Source organism: Corticium candelabrum, chromosome 14 (assembly GCF_963422355.1).
Source record: "Corticium candelabrum chromosome 14, ooCorCand1.1, whole genome shotgun sequence".
Taxonomy (NCBI): Eukaryota; Metazoa; Porifera; class Homoscleromorpha; order Homosclerophorida; family Plakinidae; genus Corticium; species Corticium candelabrum.
In genome coordinates, this window is record NC_085098.1 from 178,677 (window position 1) to 186,231 (window position 7,555).

A 7,555-nucleotide genomic window follows, 5' to 3' on the forward strand; every position below is an offset into this window, starting at 1 on the left:
TATGTCGGCATGTTCAAACGAGCAGACCTCACCACCAATGAGGATATACAAACAGAGGCCGAGAACATCGCTATCGCCGACAGATTTAACGAGACGGTGAAAAAACCCTTCAAGATCTACAAAGATGCCATAGCCAATATAGCTCCTGGTCCGCTTCAATGACATACATCCAGAAAACAATTGATCAAGTGTTTCAACGAATTCTGGCAACTCTGGAGTCGGGCAGGTAACCCGAATGCCTTCAAACTTTGGACAGAGAAGATACGTCCCGATCTTATTAAAATGCTGGTGCCAGATCAGTTCAAGCATTGTCGCATACGTCTTACAAAAGAGAATCAGGGAAATCTATTACGCCAGAAGCTGAGAAATGTGAAAAAGAATCGTAAACGACATCATTAGGACATACCAATACCATCATCACTCATTCTCTAGAAGGGCCAACTTTTAAATATGTTTTGGTGCATCGAATGTCTTTTTGGGAGATGACCTCCAACCCAGCATACACTAACGTTCATCGTACAACTCCTCTTTGATCTCCTCTTTGATCTCCTCTTCCTGCTTGGGTTTATACGATGCTTCCTCCATACCTATATCTTTGTCAGAAGGTCTCAGAACATGCAATGCCGAGTTGAGTGCCTCATCACTTATTCTATCATGCTCGTGTAGTTCTAAAAGGTATTTCAGTATCTTCGATGTCAGATCGCACAATGCATAGTCGAATGCTGTGCCACCGATATGCTCTTGGTTGTATAGTTGTAAGAGGTACGTGAGCTCCTTAGCAGGCGGATTTAAATCGCGCAATGCACAGTCGAGTGCCTCAACACTGATATCACTTTCATTGTACAAATGCAAGAGGTATTCAAGCTCCTCCATGGCTATATAAATGGTTATATAAAAATATTGCACCCTATTAGATAAATAAAAAGCTATAGATATAGTATGTTGTGTACGTGCAAAGCAGACAATTGGTATGGCATCGGCACTTGCCACAAACCTCGAGAGGTTATCCAGTGTCCTCATTGTCGAACCACCATCCACTACGACGACAAGTGTTGGTGTTGGGCCCTCTATCCTCCAGAAAAATAGAAATAGATCGAGCCCATACCTAAAAATGTGAGTTTGGTGCAAAATTTAAAAAAGTGTACAAATGGGAATACGTATGCATGGGATGTGGTGGCATCTATGACGTAGAACGACTGAGAGCGGGACCAAACAGCCACTACGTCAAAAGATACAAAAACAATCTCAAATACCACATCAAGAACCAATTTGAACGCTTCGATGTTACCAAGGATGAGAATAGGACAGTCGCGATGAGAATTCGACAGATAGAGAGAATATGGTATACTCTCCACCAAAGAAAACTCATCCAATTGGATTTTATTCTATCCAAGATATTCACGCGAATACATCTTCAAGAGCAAACACGAAGATGTGCACCCACCGCCGAAAAGACTCTACCTAAATGCGAGCAACTATGGAACACTATCAAAGATCTCATCCAAGGGTGATGAGGCCGTCTATGGACACCCAACTGTTGAACGTACCGGGATATCCTTTCCATTTGACAAACGCTCGTTGACCCTTTCTCTGTATCACCTTCTCGATGCAAAACACATCTTAGGACGTCTTTGTAATTCTGGCTCGTAGAAGGAGCCCTCTATGTTGTCCCCGTTCCAGTCTTTGCTCTTGCAGGTCATCAGGTTGGTGTTCTGTATTTCAGCAATCTCGAAGACTTCTTCGGTCCAATTGGGTGTGTATCCTTTTTCAAAGATCGTCTTCTCTTTAGCAATACGAACACGATCACCGATTTTGAATTTTTGAGTTTTTTACGGATTCTTCATCACCATACAGATGATTCCAAACGAGGGGTTTGTTTTTTCTGGCTTTGGCTGGTGTCATTTGTATAGATCTGTGATAGGAGGTATTGTATTGTTTCAATAGGGTATCCAAAACGTCAATATACCTATAGGTGTTGTTGGCCGAGAAGTATTTCCACATCCTCGTTTTCAGGGTCCGATTATATCTTTCTACCACCACAGCTTTACTTTCATTGTAGATCAAATACCTGTGAATATTATTTTCTTCTAACCAGTGATCCATGGTCTTATTGCAAAACTCACTACCACGATCTACCCCAAGTTCCTACGCCTCTCGTCAATCGTATTCAAAGCTTCTACAATAACTTTCTCCGTTTTATCGCGTAGAAGAATCGACCACGTGTACTTGCTAAACACGTCGATGACGTTGAGAAGATACTTGACTCCGTCGTGTATTTTGAGAAAGACTGCATATCAACCAAATCTGAAGACCACGTATCGTCCACACCTCCAACGATCACGCGTCTTGTTGGAAATCTACGTTTGATAAGTTTATGGAGTTCTTCTGTGAGTTGATCTGTCCACACTACTTTTTTCACTTCTTGTTCTTTTTACCACCTCCACCAACAGTGCCTGGCAACCTCAGACCAGTGCCAGCATAACCTAGAAACCTACCTTTTTTGTCTTCATTCATAGATATGAATCTGGATTTCTTGGCTCCACATACAGGGCATACACATTCCATAGCTATCCTGTTGTTCTTGGTCTTTACCGCTGTGGGATTCACTTCTGAAGTTTTCCTTTTACACCTCACACAGTACGACAACATGACGCTATATATACGTCTACATAAATCTTTCTACTCGTCGTTTGTTTTCCAATGATGGTACTTGGGTAAAATCAAGAAGAATATCACGCTTAGGACACCCTTGCCAACGGTGGACTATGAAGTAGATACAGTAATAACCACACAGAACGCTATTGATACCCTGTAACATACTGGAGTTATACACGATACCTTCACCTGTCTTTTGTATATACTGATAGACCACACTTGGAGGTCGCATAACAAAAATTATCAAAATATTCTACATGTCGTTCCCCGTTATAGATGGCCTCCCAATGGGTACACCATTACCATCAAAGTAATCTCCCAGATTGATGACAAGACATTCGTCACCTTTGGGATTAACTGGTATGGTATCTTTGCTATAGGTTCCTCTGTAGTTGGCTACACCGTGATTTCTCAATATCTTGTCTATCTGTATACTGGTCAACGGCTTCCAGAAAGAGTTAGACCTTTCCTCGTCTTTTTTAACACCAGGTAATCCTTTGCTGGCGGTAGCAGGCAATCTCAATCCAGTGCCAACATTGCCCGGGGATCTGACTCCAAACAGTTTACCTATGAGAAGAGTTGCTAGACTGCCGAGCATCATTCCCATTAATGGACCCAACCCACCCATCTTCTTATCACCCGTCTTTACACGATGCTTCGAGATTGCTTTCTGTATTCCGCCAGACGCTGCGGCAAGACCTAGAGTGCCGAGTACTTTGGAAGCGTGTTTGATGATATGGGGCATTATTTTAGCAATGATAGCACTGATGGCTCCGCCATTTTTTGCTATCTGCAACTTGGATAGTTTCAACTCCATATTCCAACCATTGCTCTTCGCCTTGGTAATCTTGCTGTATTGCGTCTTGGTGAGAGCGAGATAATTGTCTCCTAAAAGCTGAGAGTGAGATAATCGTAGGGTGTAGCCCATCTGTTTTTGATAAGCATTTCATAGCACCTCCTTCTGACTAGCGGTCAGAGTGAATCCGTACTTGATGTAACTCATGTCTCCATTTTTAAGGTTACATTAAACGATTACATTCATCTTTCCAAGAACCGCTTCCAATGTCATGTATCGATCACTCAAGACCACACAGTAGACGTGATAATTCCCTCCCGGGCCGCACTCAGCTGCTATCGCACTTCGATGTCGAACGGACCCGTCTTCAACTTGTCTCGATGTTTGGATACGTCGATATGTCTGATTGGGTAGAGTTTTTCTTTGCAACGTCTTTGATAGTCAATTGACTCCCCGCATTCGTGTCGGAATATTTATGGACCGCTTCTTGGAATAGCATGTACGCTCTCAAGAAATTTCTAGAGACATCAGTAAAGTTTATCTCGATCTCCCTCTTCGGGTACTGTCTGCTATTGACTTGTACACTCAACCGTGTCAGGTGAGCATTGTCGAAGACTTGATTGTTCTGTTCCTGATCCCCATCTCGAGCGACATTGGCAAAGGCGACGAAGATGTGTCGAGGGAGTTGCTCGCTAGTAGTGCTAGTGACTCTCCACGTGGGACTCAATTTGGCGGCTCCAAACTGATTTCTATAGACTCGCATCTGCTCAAAATAGACTACGTCGCGCACCCAATATGAGCAAAGCGTCCAATTCCGTCTGCATGAACAATGACGGCCGAACCTAAAGGCATCCAAAAGGCCAAATGTTCAATCTTGAATTTACCTGCATCGGCAGCGCCATCTCTATAAATGTAGTTGGGTGAATTTCTTTCAAGGAGTGTTAGGACGTACGTGTGTTTCACTCCCAACATCACCGTGCCAATATCGCGATGAGATCCCAACACGGCACTCAAAGGGAATAACACGGTAGCCGTTTTGTTGCCCGCCTTGATCAACTGTCGAGTGTGGAATCCTGAGTTGTACTTGCCCTTTCTGAGTGTATTGGCAAAGTCTAAAGCTCAAATGTGAGCTCCGGTTGGATTGGCACCATCACCCACTGTGCCTGCAGGTAGCAGAGCTGCTTGTTGGTCGCCGTGCTTCTACTGTAGTCGTCCGAGAATTGTAGACCCAGTTCATGATTGTGCTGGCTTGTGGTAACTATTGATTGATATGTTCGACAATGTAACCGTCGATTTGGTATTGGAGAGATCGAAAGAGCGACCACCCGTTGTTGATGAGCGTGACAACGTCAGTGGCGACGTAATTACCACCGGCCGCAGCCTTGACTAGCCTGCCTCTGACTTCGAGCAATGCTTTCTAAGGAAGCAGCTATTCATCCAGATCTTGAGTCTCTATCTTATGTTCTCCATCTTTGTCCATATTGCTGGCATCGCTGGGAAGATACTCGATGTATTCAAACTCGGTGATCAAGTCGTCTTCAATGGGACTCTCAAACACTTGAAAGTAAGACGATATGATTTGGTCGTTTCCATCGCTAAACTATGGGTGACATAAAAATGCACCTCAATCGTTTAACACCACAACCAACTTTGCCACTACCCACAATGATGTTGCTAAAGATAGCATGAGCATCGACGAGTTGCTTGGTGCACTCTTGCAAGACTTTCTTGAACTGTGGATTAGAGGTCAACAGTTTCGTATTTTCTTGAAACTGTGAAAGAGAGGGGGCTATAGGCAATCTATCCCACTTTGATGCAACGGGTGGCAAAACTTCGCTACGAGAGATCTGTTCTACTTTGGCGGCTGTGAGATCCTGAGCCTTGCCAATCGCTTTCTGAGTGGCTTCCAGCCCCTTGTCAATCACTTTTTGTGTCAACTTCTTGCCCTTGCTAATAGCCAAGTTTGGTCAATAGCTCTTTTCCTGTGGTTAAAGCCTCTTGAGCTCCTAAATTGAGTAGATCCTTGCCTTTTCCAGAGCCTTCTTACCTATCATTTTCACAATATTTTTACCAGCATTCCAGATTACCCAAAAGGAATCCGCCAATGATTTCTTACGATATAATTGATTGTGCCTGTACAACATCATATATTATAGGTTACATAGTTTTGATGTGGAGCAAGAAGGTCGTTCTCTCTCCATTGAATTCAATGGGTGTTCCATCTTGATTGGTGACACACATGGTGATACTGGGGATTGATTCTGTTTTGCTCATGCAAATGTAGATCAATTGATTCGGATTGATAGAGAGTAGTGATCCCGTGGTTTGTCAGGAAAGAAGCTGTAAATGACATCGCTGGTGTGCTACCATTCAAGTAGCAAGAGGATATGAGAGAGCATCGTATCAATATCGAGTGGATATGTTAACCTGTCTTTGGCTATTGTACACTCCATCCTCTTCCAAGATCCCTCCATGAATCTCAATAAATCTCTCAATCCTTTCTTGAATGAGAAATCAACTTTATAACCATCAGCAAGAACTATTCGTGATTTTAAGGTATTGTAATTGGGTTGTAAGGTACCATCTTCATCATCAACGTTGTTTCTTAGTAAACTTTTGATTTCTAAGTTCAAGTCGATGATGTTCTAAGTACGTGGTGAAATCTGAATTCTAACAATCTTTGTACCGTTCAAGTACCTGAACAGATTGTTATCTGCTGTGATATTATACCACGAATACCACATATCACTGGAGATCAATGCCAATTTATAATCAACGTCCTTCTCAAGGAGAAAATATGGTTTACTTCTACAGTAAACTCAGAACTCGAACCTCTTGCCTGATTGCTCTCTAGTGCAAGAACTGTTTTGCTCATGACACTATATATAGAATTACATAAGATTTTTTCTCGTTTCATGAATATGTTTGCATATATCCAAGTACTCAGTATTCACGTAAACTCTTGCTCCCGATATGATCGAGTCGCATAATCCAAGATGATATCGGTCAACACTCGATTGTTATTTTCTCGAATAGCCATTATGAGTTGTAGAGTGACAAGTTTGAATTCCATACGCATCGCTTTCATATGTATTTCAAGCTCATCATAGAGCTGATGGGTAGTCATACCACAGCTCAATTGTGTTTGACCCATGTCTATACTACTACTCTACATAATCGTGAATGTTTTGTAGTCTTCTTCTTTGATAATACCATCCACCAATAACCTATCTATGATTTCCACAATCTCATTGTCCAGAGCAATGCTATCATTACCCGGCATTTTTGCTGGCGACGAGAACTTTACGCTCTTGCATGCTCTTCACTTGCGCGAATGCCATACCATACTATAGGCTTAGATAATAATGTTATGACAGTAACCGTTATTGTAACGAATGTAACTAGTTATTGTCGTGATAGTAACTGGTTATTGCGGTAGATACAACTTATCAAAGCCACAACGATACATCTCTGGTATTATATATGTTTGCTCGTCTTGTCGAGAAGTATGAATGAGTAGGGCTTGCATGATGCTTTTCTGTAGATATCGGCAAACTCTTCATTGCCGATGGCGTTGCTGTGATCGTCTGCTATATGTTGGATATCTTTGTTGTCCAGTGCGTGGAAGAGACAGAAGGCTCTAGTCTTTCGACGTATATATTTGGGGACACCGTAGCTCTGCGTGCAGTAGATACAATTGCAGTTGCAATTTCTGGACAGTGAAAAGTACTCCTTGATGGGTTCCATGTGACTGCTGTCTATCTTGATATCATCAAACATGACCAGTTTGCTGGAGTCACCATCAAGTTCCTCGACGAGTATCACCTCTTCCGATTCTAGTATTTGAAATTTTCAATCCACCCTCTCGGTCAGGAGAAAGTTGTAAAAGTCTTGTAGCAGTCGATATTTTTGCTGGTCTGGATTGATAGTGTAGATGATCGACTCATCAAGATTCATCCACCTTGTCAGCATGTTACACAACAATGTTGTCTTTCCACATCCTGTAGGCCCTACCATTAGGTAATGGCAATCGGGAAGTAAAAAATGCCAACCATCTTTTGGCTTGCCTCGCCGCCTGGTGTCATCAAAATTGATGAGATCCAT